Source organism: Talpa occidentalis, unplaced genomic scaffold, assembly GCF_014898055.3.
Source record: "Talpa occidentalis isolate TD23 unplaced genomic scaffold, MPIMG_talOcc4v2.1 talOcc4.7, whole genome shotgun sequence".
Classification (NCBI taxonomy): domain Eukaryota; kingdom Metazoa; phylum Chordata; class Mammalia; order Eulipotyphla; family Talpidae; genus Talpa; species Talpa occidentalis.
Genome location: NW_023605083.1, coordinates 39,931,444 through 39,943,882, shown reverse-complemented (window position 1 = coordinate 39,943,882; position 12,439 = coordinate 39,931,444).

Here is a 12,439-nt window from a genome sequence, read left to right as displayed (position 1 = left end):
AGCTGGCACAGAGCCTCCGTCCTGGGCTGGCTGGCAGGAGGGGCTGCAAACAGCCTCCTGCAGGGGGTCTGCTGGGCTCCTCCATCCAGACTCTGAGCAGCCCCCTCTGTGCATGCAGCCCCCGAAACAAGCTGATCTGGGGAGACAGACCAGGAAACCAGCCAGAGGGACTAGGATTATGTGGAGGGATGACCGGGACTTGGGGATCACGAAGCTGAGTGACCCAGTTTTGCAGAGAGGTCACTGGGGTTGGGACTTGAGGGGCGAGAAGTGGCAGTGGAGCAGGAAAGCCTGTCGGGGGGAACAGAAAACACCCAGAACCGTGTGAGAGAGAAAGTGTGTCTGGCGTCGTCTGTGGTGACCGCAAGGCGGGTGGGCGGCCGCGAAAGTCCTGCAGAAGGTCGGGGCTCGGGGAGCAGGTGTGTCCCATTCACAGGAGGTGGGGCCGCGGGAGGCCCCTGAGCAGGCACAGCGGGCGGAGCTCACGCGGATGGACGGTGTGGACTGTGGTGGGCAGGAAGCCAGCAGGGCTGGCAGTGGGGAGGCTGATCTGGGTCAGGGCAGGAAGAGGGGACCGAGTTCAAGTTCAAGGCAACCCATGTGCTTGGAGGGGCGCGGGGAGCAGAGGATGCCTCTGCCAGGACGTTCCTCCCCAAACACCAGAGGCACCCGCCGAGCCAGTTCTGGGGGGTTGGAAAGTCTTGGAGAAACATCCTTAGACTCAAGCTGTGGCTGGTGTTGGCCGTGCAGAAGGCGAGGGAGTGTGAGAGGGAGAGGAGCGGGCGTGAGGCAGCAGACAGACTCCAGGGAGCCAGCAAGAGGCCTGGGGAGGGCGCAGGGGGCCGGGGAGGGCCTGCAAGGCCGGGTGTGCAGACCGCACCCCGGGGCGGGGGGCCGGCTGCCGGGAGGATCCCCAGCGGAGATGTGGCTCATGCCCGACAGATGGGGACCCCAGTGAGCCAGGTGCAGACCCTGCCAGGGATTATTGCCTTGGAGCGTGTTGGGGGGAGCCCGTCCTCTGTGTCGTGAGCCCCCCACCCCCACCCCGCACCTTTCCCATGGACTCTGCTGCTGCAGGACGGTGCCTCCTCCTCCCGAGCACCAACTGTGTCCCAGCCTGGGCGTCAAGAGGCCTCCCCAGATGCTCCCACCGGCTTCCGCGGGCACCCGCGGCTCCGGGAAGGTAGGCCCGGGCCCGAGGCCGCACATCTGCCCTGAGACGAAATTCAAACTTGATTCCGTCCGCGGAGCCAAGGGGCTTTTCTGTTGCCCTACTTATCCCCCGTGGTCTGGGGCGCCTCTGCCCCAGAATGTGCTTTCGTTTGTCTCAGTGTTTTCAGGGCTCGCCCGCTCCCCTCCATCTGCCAGGTTGGGATGGAAAGGGAAGAAGCAGGGGTGGGTGTCGGAGGGGTCTCCTCTGCCTCCCAAATTGTGTCTGGCTCCTTCCCCTGAAGCTTGGCAGCAGTTCCCGGCACACCTCCCTCCCTCCCGCCATCCCCTGGCCTCTTGCTAAGCAGAGGAACAATTGCTAATCAGCTTCTGAGAGAGACTGGGGAGTGAATGGAGGAGCCGCAAAGCAACTCAATTGCTGGCAGCTGGTCCTCCCCAAGCGGCAGCCCCAGCTCTCGCTCTTAGCTCCCCTTCTTAATTCCAGCTCTTCCTCTCTCGGCCTGATCTTCTCAGGTCTCTTTCGGTTTCTTACCTGTCTTAAAGGAGTCACAGGGGTCAAGAGATCTTACCCGAAACACCCCTTCCTTCACTCACTTCCCCACAAGGCCCCCCAAAGCATTCATCATATTAAGCCTTGCACACCCTGTGATTTCTGTATGGACAGACCTCCTCGAGCTGGCAAACTCCTACCCGTCTTCTGAGGGCCAACTCAGATGTCACCTCCTCTGTGAAGCCCTCCCAGATTGCTCCTGCTCCTCCAAGGTCAGTTCCCCTCTTGGGGCTCCCATAGCTGTGTCCACACTTTAATATTGTTCATGGCATGGTCCTTCTCTCCAGGGTCCAGGACAGGGGCTGGCCACGTGGGCAGCCAGCGTGGCAGAGTGATGTGGTGGGAAGAGCACAGGAGTGGAATCCAGTGTGGGCCTGGTTGCGGCTCTGGCTTGTCTTTGGGCACATTCATGACTTGGACGGCTTCTGGGCACCACCCCTGCAGACCTCCTGCTCTTCCTCCTCCTGCAGGGCGCGCTGCTCTGCTGTGCTCTGGGGAGTCCTCTCTGGCCTGTCCCTTACCTCTCCTCCCGGGACTCCCTTCCCTCCCTCGTCTCGTTAGGAAGGGCTCACTCAGAGTCCCTGGGCTCCTGGAGGGGGGTGGTTCCCACTGCATGGCCACCCCTGCATCCCTAGCCCTTGGGGAGCAGTGAGCGGATGAACGCCCAGAGCCTTGCAGTTCTCATCCGTACAATGGGCACAACAGGACTTTGCCCTCCTCGGCCATTCTAATGGGATTCCTGCAGGCGGAGCACCCGGAGCCTTCCTCAAAGGAGTGCCCGCAGGTGACAGGGTGCTACGCAAGCTGGCCCAGGGCCACTCTCCTCATTGTCGCAGCTGGAAGCTGCAGACTGAGCCCCACGTTACAACTGCGGGGGAGGCCAGGTGGGTCCAGGGAAGGGGAAGGGCCTGGGCGGTGTTGGCCCCGGCCCTCCTGGGCCTGGAGGAAGGCTGGATGGAGCTGCCGGGAGGGGAGTGAGGGCAGCCCCACCTCCAGGCTCAGCACAGCCCTTGAGCCTGCAAGTCCAGAACTTAGGGTCAGGGATTCTGCTCAGCTGTGTCCCCAGCTGGAGTGTTGGGGTTTCAGGGGAGGGGGGACTGCCTGGCCCCAGAGCTCAGCTCTTTCTGCTGACTCATTCCACAGACTCCAGCTACAGCGGGGCTTGCGGCGTGGAGATGTGGCTGGTGGTAACGGAATGTGAACTCTGGCTCTGCTGCTAACTGGGCAGCCTGGGCGGGTGGTACCTCCCAGCCACACCCCGGGTCCCTCATCTGTCTGCTGGGCATGAGAACGGGGCCTCCCTCTGCCCTGTGCCCGGGTGGTCCCTTCTCCAGGAATCCCCTTCCTGCCTGGCCCACAGGGTCCTGTTCCTCTCCTGTCCTCCCTGGTGTCCAGGAAACCACACCTCCAGGGCTCAGGTCCCCAGGGCCCAGTGCCATGTGCGGAGGTGCCCTGTGCCCCAGACCAAAGGGGAGGCTGACCTTGAGACATAATGTGTCAAGGACAACAAGGAGGGAGCCTGGGGTGCAGCGAGAGTTGCTGGGAGTTCAGGGGGGCGCTGGAGCAGGACTTCTGAGACTGCAGCGTGGATGGGGTTGCAAGAGCAAATGGCACAGCCACGCCTCAGGGTGATGGAACCCAGCACGCGGGAGCAGCTGGTGCCTGGAGCAGGGCTGCAACAGCGAGCAAGGGTCGCGCAGGGACCTCTGGGCCCACCTAACTGGGGGCCAGGGAAGAGGCCGGCTGAGTGTGGAGTCTTCAAAGCACAGTCCTAGTTCAGCAGCCATTTGAGGACTGAGAGCTGGGGTGGCTCCAGAGCACAGAGGTGGGTGGGAAAGCAACCTGGTGGCCTGGCTGAGACCCCACTCAGAGCATCCGGGTTCATGGCCCGCCCTGGGCGGGTGGCTCACCCCTGGCCAGGGTTCTGAAAACGAGCTGGTGCTTGGAGTAGCAGCAGGGCAGAGCAGACAGGGGAGCAGGCACTGGGCTCAGCCTCAATAGCTGCCAGTCCCCCTACTCCTTATTTTCTCTTTTTTTTTAAGATTTATTTATTTATTTATACATGCACCGGGTACAGTCAGAAGCGTGGGAGGGTGAGAGAATTCACCAGAGCCAGAGCGGGGAGCAGAGCAGGCAGAAGGACCGAAGTACACTGCTGAGGGGAGCAGCGGGCGGCAGGAGAGGTCTGCGCACCATGTGGGACCCTCCTCCGGTGGCCGGGGAGCAGCCGGGGATCGAACTGGCGCTGCAGAGGATGCGGGCAGCTTCGCAACCCAGCGCTCAACCGCTGCGCCACCGGGGAGGCCCACTCCTTATTTTCACAAGCGAGGCATACCGGGGCCCAGAGTGGTGTCACACAGGCCTGCATTCAGGTCCCAGCTGCTCCCAGGACAGACAGCTCCCAGGACACATCAGGTGAGTAGCCCCGTTTTCCTTGCGGCAGGGTGGGGGTGGTCTCATGCCCACCTCGCTGGGGTGGGGGAAGCTTCAGGAGGCCTGGCGGAGTGGGCCAGGCTCTGGAAGAGCACCTGCGCTGGGAGGCGCTCACCATTGCTGTGACTCAGACGCAGGTCTGCTCTCAGGAGCTCACAGGGTCTGGGGTGGGGCTGCCCCCATCAGGAGTAAGACTCCAGGCCCTTTCCACCTCAGCTCTCCCTCCTTCCTAGCTCTCGACGATCCTTCCTGTCCTGGGACTAAATAAGCCTCCGAAAGCCTCCGTTCTTGAGCCTTCACACTGAGGGCGTAACTGCAAATACAAGCAAATCCATCCCTATGAGTGGCTGTTATGGGCCTGACCTTACAAGAAGAAACTTACCTGGATGCCTGGTTTAATTCTCAGCACCACGCTGTCCTATTTTACAGACAGAAAACACATGGGCCAACACACCTTCCCCTTGCCCCTAGGCTCACCTTGGAGGTTTGCACATATGTGGATGTGTTTGGCGCCACCCACCGTCCTGCTCTCCTGCCCCCAGATCTCCCTGTCCCCAGGCCCCGGGCTGTTCCTGGCTCCCCCACTCCCCTCCCTTCCTCCCAGCCCCCCCAGTGCATACCCCTGGAACCCATCAGTTTGACCTAAAGGGCTCCCCGGGAATAAAGCACACAGACTGAGAGCAGCTGAAGCAGTGACCCTGTTTGATAACCCCAAGTTTCTGGCTCCCTGGGGGACACAGATGGAAATCCAGGCTGAAGGAGGTCTCCTTGGGGCTCCACAAAAGTGATGTCAAACCCCACTTGTCCCAAACTGAGCTCACGGTGGCCCCTCCTCTCCCAGCTGATGCTCTTTCAGGCTCCTTTTTAGTAAACGACACGTCCATCCCTCCTTTGGGCAGCCTGGCACAGCCTGTGTCACCTGACCTGCCCCTCACTTGCCTCCTAGGTTACCTCCTAGACATCTTGAGCCCTTCACTTTATCCCCACTTTTTCACACTGCCCAGCCCGCAGAGCAGTGCCTGGCACGTAGCAGGTGTTCAGTGCAAACATACTGCATGAATCAATAGGTTGCCCCAGACTCCCTCGCCCTGGCCTGTCCCCACTAGAAGACAGAGCCACCTGTGGGAACTGTCTGTGCTGCTGTGTCCTCTCTCTCCAAGTCCTTGCTGGGCCCAGGGTGGTGTTCACGCTCCCCTCATGGCTGGAGAGTCCCTGAATACCTTGGTCCTGCCCACCTGCCACCTGCTCGCCCCACGCTCTGCTATATATAGAGATATTCCAGCCACAGCACCGGCTTGTAGGCAGCCAAGCTCCAGGCTATTACTCACTCTGTCTTTGCACATGCTGGTCCCGCTGGCTAACAGTCCTCTGCTTCCCCCACCCTGCTGCTCTGGGAGCTGGGGACAAGGTCATCCTGGCTGAGAGGCCCAATGGGGCTCCTTGCATTATCTCCTGCTTGTAGCACCTCCAGATCTGCTCCCCTCAGCTCTGGCTGATCTGGATGGGACACACCCTCCTTCCCAGAGTCCTCTTTTACTCAGCTGTGTAGAAGGAAGAAGGAAAGGAAGCTCCTCAGTGTCAGTGGAACTGGAAGCACAGCTCTGTGTGGAACTCAAGCTTACATCCTGCAAGTGTATCTTCACCAAGAGGGGGTCACTCATTCAGCAGTTTATTGGTGTATGAAAAAAAAGACTCTAAAATGGAATTGCTTAAAATAATGACTATTTGTTCTCTTTCCTGGTTCTGAGGGTTGACGGGGCTCTGCTGGCATGTTCGTCTGCTCCACACCAGTTAGCTGGGGTCACCCCACAGTCATGCAGCTGGGCGCTCAGCTGGGACTGGAACTCTCCTCCTTAAGGGTCTTCTGCAGTCTTGCCTGAGAGTCTGGAATACATGGTGTGGATCTTCCACCAGGGAACAGCCCAAGATGCTGGGGCTCTGCACAAGACCTTCTTAGAACCTGGCTTGGTCATGCTGCTATGCTCATTGGCCAAAGCAAGTCCCACCACCCTTGTGGGGCTGGGAGTGTTTGAACCACAAAAGTCTAGCTTGATCCAATTTTATCTGGCTGCAACCAGTTTGAACCACTTTTTCCCCCCTGGTCAGAATCAGTTTGAAGATTTTTTATTTTTGTCAGAACCAACTTAAACTGGATTTTAACCGGTTTGATCCTGTCAGAACCAGTTTGAACCATTTTTTTCCAGTCAGAACTGGTGAGAACCAGTTTGATCTGGTCAGAACTAGTTTGAACCAGTCAGAAACAATATGAAGTGGGTTATTTTTTTCAGAAACGGTTTGAACTGGTTCAGAACCAGCCTTTCTGGAAAAAGGCAAGGTGTTTTTCCACTCTCTCAATATCACTGAATTTCAAGAGAAGCCAGTGTGGAGGCTAATTGGTTGTGCGAGGGATGGGCGGAAGGGAAGCATCATGCATGTAAAAGCAGAAGGCAATTTCTCCTCCAAACACCGCCGAGCCCCTCGCAACCAACCAGGGAAAGGATTTCTTCTCTACCCGGGCCACTAGGGAACATCAGCAACTTCTTTTTTTCCTTCTCCCCTCCCGCCCCTCCCCTGTTGCAACAGGAACTTTGTTGCTGCTTTGCAGAGGGAACTCCATGAAGGACACAGCAGTCCTGGAGCAGGTTTGCAAGACAAGACTCTGCTGCTTGAGCAGAAGTCCTTGTGCCCTCTGTTGAAAGCAGACAGGCTAGTAAATGCTGATCATGTGACAATGCTTTGAGGAATAAAGTCTGGGGGAGGGAGAGGAATGGGGGACAAAGTTTTACGAGGGACAGGGAAGGGGACAATGTGGCCATACACCAAGAGACATTTGTGTAGCCAAGTATGTTATCACAGGCAGAGGTTTCCCGACACCACCATGGAGACAGTCACTAATCAGGTCAACAGCGGCTGGGCTATGCTCTGCAGGTGGTCAAGGAATGCTCTGCTGGGATTTGCAGACCTCAAATGGGTCACAGGTGCCCATGAGGGGACACCTAGTAGCCAGCCCATAGGAGCCCACGCTCCCCTGTGCCCTCTTCTCCCTTAAGTGACTTCCCACCATTGGGCTAACATGGACTTCTAGTTGGCTGCTGTGTTTTCCAGAGTGCAGCTTCATGGAAACAAGGCTATATAACACCTAGATGATTGCTTTATAAAATATTTTTACACCCTGACAGCTCTCCAAGAGGAAGGCTATTGTTAGAAGACAGCAGTGACCTTCAATTTCTCTTGACCTTTTAGGAAAAGTAATTTGAAGTTTGGTGTTTATTCTGCCTCCACAGAGCGCCTGGAGATGCACCTTGTCAGTTGTGTTATTTCCAGCTTACTACTCGCTCCCCTGGACCTCTAGGGCCGGCATAAGAACCCTGCGAGGGATGCCGGAACCCCTTTCTCCAGGCTTAATGCCCATGGCACAAAGGTTCCCAGAGCCTGGATCCAAGGCCCAGCATTTAAATCTCCTTCACCAACTTATAAAAAGTCAGGCCTTCAGCTCTTTCAAGCTTTTGACAAGTACCCTGCTCACCAACCTCACTTGGCATCAGGCAAATGGATGCCCACAGGATCTGGGTCTGGGCCAGGCCTCTTGGGGAATTAGGACCCAGCCAGCAGGTGACTGCAGGACAGAATGCAAAAATGGAAGAACAGGGACTTAGCACAGGGCAGACTGCACTTTGAACTTCAGCTCTGTCCCCCGCTCACTGTGGGATTTGGATAAGAGGCCCTCTTTGTGTCAGCCTCAGTTTCCTCATCTCATTATTCTCCCACTGGGCAGGTACTTTGCATATATCAACTCACTTTTTTTAAATTCAAGAGTTGTTATATGAAGCATCTAAAATATCTTAGATTGACGTCCATTGGCTTATAACACAAGGGGGGACACTACACCTTGAAAAACAGCGTATACAGTACGCTGTTCACCCCAAAGTACTTTTTCCCCTTCACCACACAATTGATGCCTCTGACCTCATTGACCTACCCCTCCATTTCTTTCTGGTAATGGCCGTTTTGTTTTTATAGTTTAAGAGCTTGTTTTTATTTGTATGTTCATTCGCTTTGTTTCTTTCTCCTCCAAGGATGAGTGAAATCATATGGTGCTTGGCTTCCTCTGTCTGACTTATTTCACCAGGCATCATGTTTCATCCATGTTTCAACACACTCACTTTTTGCAAAAGCATTGATAGAGGTATATTAAGGTCACTCCATGTGCTCTATCACACCTGTCTCAGAAAAAGAGATTTTGGACTTGTGCCTTAGTATAAACAGCATCGATTTGCAGACGGGGGTGACTGGGGTGTGAGAGAGGATGTACCAGACAGAGTGAGCCACAGTGGTCAAAACCCTGAAGTGCAAAAGTATTTGTTTACAAATAGAGCCAGGTGGGCACTGTTCACTTTTACTCAGATGTTGCTCTGGGATCCTGCCAGTGCCCCACCAGACTGAAGCCTCCTGGAAAAGCAGGCCTAAGGTGCCACCTGGTGGCAGTCTCTGATAGCAACCAGGGCAGAAACCGCTGGTGGAGTAACAGCTGCTCCTCACACTCCTCTCCTGCAAACTGTCCAGAGCTGTCTCTTTCCATGCTGTAAATGGACGTGCTTAAAGGTGATAGAACAACAATTAAGGAACAGTTTTTACTTAAAATTACGTTTTCCCAACTATCAAAACCAATGCAGGGTAGAAAACTGGGAGAGTATAGAAAAGAATAAAGAAAAGGTCACCCTTAATTCCATCACCCACAGTAATCTTTATGAACACATTGGCATATCTGCATCCAGGGTTTTTCTCTGCAATAGTTTTCACATAGCTGAAGATTAAGGTGTATTTATAGTTACGTGTAACTGAGTATACATAGATAAGGACTCAGTTATGTTTAAACATGTTCAGTAATTTTGTGAACAAGTCTTGGTGTGGGTACAAGGAGCTAGAGGGTCACACCATCCTGAGTTTGCATCTTATCTTTGCTTTTCTCAATTGTGTGAATTGGGAAAGTTACTTCTCAGAGTAACAATTTCTTTCACCACTTGTAAAATATGGTTAATAACAGGGCTGAAGTGGGCCTCCCCTGGTGGCACAGCGGTTGAGCGCTGGGCTGCAAAGCTGCCTGCAGCCTCTGCAGCACCGGTTCGATCCCCGGCCACCGGCGAGGGTGCCACATGGCTGGCAGACCTCTCCTGCCACCCGCTGCTCCCCTCAGTGGTGTACTTTGTCAGTCTGCCTGTTCTGTTCCCCGCTCTGGCTCTGGTGAATTCTCTCACCTTCCCGCACTTCTGACTATACCCAGTGCTTGTATAAATAAATAAATCTTTAAAAAAAAAAAAAAGCAGGGCTGAAGTCCCAGGGTGTCATGAAGATGAAGTGACATAATGTATGCAAAACATTTAGTATGGAGCCTGGGATGGAAAGTTTCTCACTGATTACCATGTAAAGTTTAGTTTGCCTTTCTGACTCATAGCAGAGAAAAATCTGTAAATGGGATGAATTTCTGGGTCCAAGGAGATGATAGTTTGATCGTTTACCAAAATTGAGAGGAAAATTTCAACCAAGATCTCGTGTCTCTAACATCACAGCTGTTCTCATTTGTCTCTATATTCTTCTAGGTCTGTTTACACCGAACACTTTTAAGCATTGCAATTACAATGCTTTCACCAGTTTGCTTAATGTCACAGCATCGACATCTCCCTAAGCTACTAAAGCTGTCATTGACACTACAATTTACTTGACTAGTTCCTTGTTGTTGAATATCTGAGTGGTTTAATTTTTCATTCCTTCATTTGAGAAATAGTTATGGAATGCCTACTCTTCCAGACACCGAGCTGGGCATTGGGATGTGGCCAGTGAGAATGGCTTCTTATACTGGCTCCTGGACTCTGGTCAGAGAGACAGCCCATTCCCTGCACTATAACAGACAGACCATGAAAAGTAAAGGGAAAGTAAAAACTCTACTTATAAGAGTGAAGGGCAAGGAGAAAAGCTCTAGAGAGAACTACTTGTGAACATATTTGTGTATTTTTGGGAATCAGTCCTAGTCCCCAATCTGCTCTTCACTCCTCAGTAGCCACAGCTGGAGCTTCTCTTTGAAGCGTTCCCCTGTGGATTTTCTACTAACACATTTAAGAGTTTCCTGAGAAGTCAGAGCTCTCTGTGGTGTTCAAAGACCTGGCAGTGAGCTCAGATAGAACTTGTTTCCTGTCTCCCTTCCTCGAGAGTGTGTGTATCAACCGGTCCAGTCTGCTCTCTGCTCTCCTGAAAAGGCTTATGACAATTCCCTTCTTGCATGTACATTCACTAAGCCTTTTTCCTGCCTCACCCACAACTGAAGAGCCCTGGCAGCCTTCAAACCAATGGGCAAAGGTGCTTCCTTGTTGGGGAGAAGCCTGTATGGGGGAGGCTTGGTGGGCACAGCACAGGCTGCATTTCAGCCCCTATGAAGCCCCTGGGGTCATCGGCATGACTGAACGTAGCAGCCCTGCCCATGGCCTCTGGAGTGGCCTTCCTACCTACTTTCTAGCTATCTGCTTCTTACTGCTTTCTAGCTATTGACTTCTTATCTGCTTGGGTAAGGCCCACTTGATATTCTGTTGCTTATATGAAGTCTTCCTAAGCTCTCGAATTCAGAGTAAATTCTCCATTCCTTGAGCACCTAAATAATTTTTCGTTTTTACTCTTTGTTTGCTTGGCACTTAATTGTATGCTGCCTTGATTCCTCTTGTTATCCTCTTTTGTATCATTATTTTATCTTCAAGATGTTTGATTTAGATTTAGAAGTCTGAGGTAAGAAGTATCTCTGTAGACATATCATTTACACTGAATGCTGAAGAAGAAGTAGGCAGAGATCTAGGAAAAAAGAATGTTCCAAGCAGAGAGAATGGCACGCAAAACCCTCAAGGTAGAATTTTGAGCTGGTAAGGCCAAAATGATTATCTCTACGTGGAATGGCCATTCCAGATTTAACAAATCAGAAAGCAACTTATTAAGCCATGCGTTCATATTGCTTTCTGACACTCTCTATTTCTTAGTCTCTGATAATGGGGATAGAGATGAATCAGACCAGACATGTTTTTTCTAAGTGTAACGGATGATTTCTGTAGAGTCAGACAGACAGACCATAATGGAGGGCTAGCATGCATGTCAGTAGAAGAAGAGAGAGAGAGAGAGTCACTGCCTGTGGATACTGAGAAAAGCTTATCCAAGAAGGAGAATCTGAGTAGGGTCTGACGTAGATATTTTCCAGGCAGAGACATAAAAGAAGTCCAGACTGAGGGAAGAGTTGTGTTCAGAGGCCTGGAGGCAGGGAGAGGAGGGTGAATTCAGAGGCTGGAATCCAAAGGATCTCTTAGGACAGTGAACATGCTTGGATTTTACCTGAAGACAGTAAGAAACCAGGAGAGGTTCCTGAGCAGAAGAGTGGCAGGAAGGGCTACTGTGTGGAGAATGGATGGGGGTATGGTGTAAACTGGAGTCAGGGAGACCCTCGAGAAGACTGGTGCTTTGGCCCAGGCTACAGGTCCAAGTTGGGACAATGATAATGAGGATGAAGGAGAGAGAAAATGTAGAAGAGACATTCAAGGAGGCCAGGGAGAGGAATAAGTTAAGACTTTGCAAGAATGGGTGGCTGAAGTGGCATCCCTTACCAGAACTAGGTATGTCAGGGGGGATGATAGGATTTGGGGGCCATAGATTGGTGAGGAGAGATTGTGGGGGACAATGTGGGCTTCTCTTTGGTACCATGGACAGCTCCAAAGATCACCAGAGGACTTGAAATAGAAGAGTTCCGTGGTTCTTGATCTGGGCTGCCTTAGAATTAGCAGAGGAGCTAATCTAACATGCAGACTCCCAGGCCCACCCCAATGTCCCGCGTCAAGTCTCTGGAGATGGGTCTTGGGAACCTGATTCTAAGTAAGTACCCCAAGTAACTCAGGTGCAGTGAGATAACTGTACTCAAAGACTGAAAGAAACCCATGCTGGGCTCCAGGGGAAGAGAAGAGTGTGCCTTTTACTGCCAAAAGGAAGGCTGGGTCTTTTGAGTTGTGGGGGGTGAGGGTGGATGAGGGGCACCTGCTGCATGCTTTCGCCCTACAGTGCAGTGTGGCAATGGTCATTGTGTGTAGTTACTGTCTTCATCCTGGGGTGCTGTTACACCTTCCCAACCCCATTCCCTAGAAAAACAAATGTGGTTTCCTGAAGGGAGAGGGAAAGTCCTCACCTTTGATTGGCATAAAGATATGACAACCCAGGAGAATTGAAAACAGAGATTCAAATGAGTATCCATGTGCATCCATGTTCATA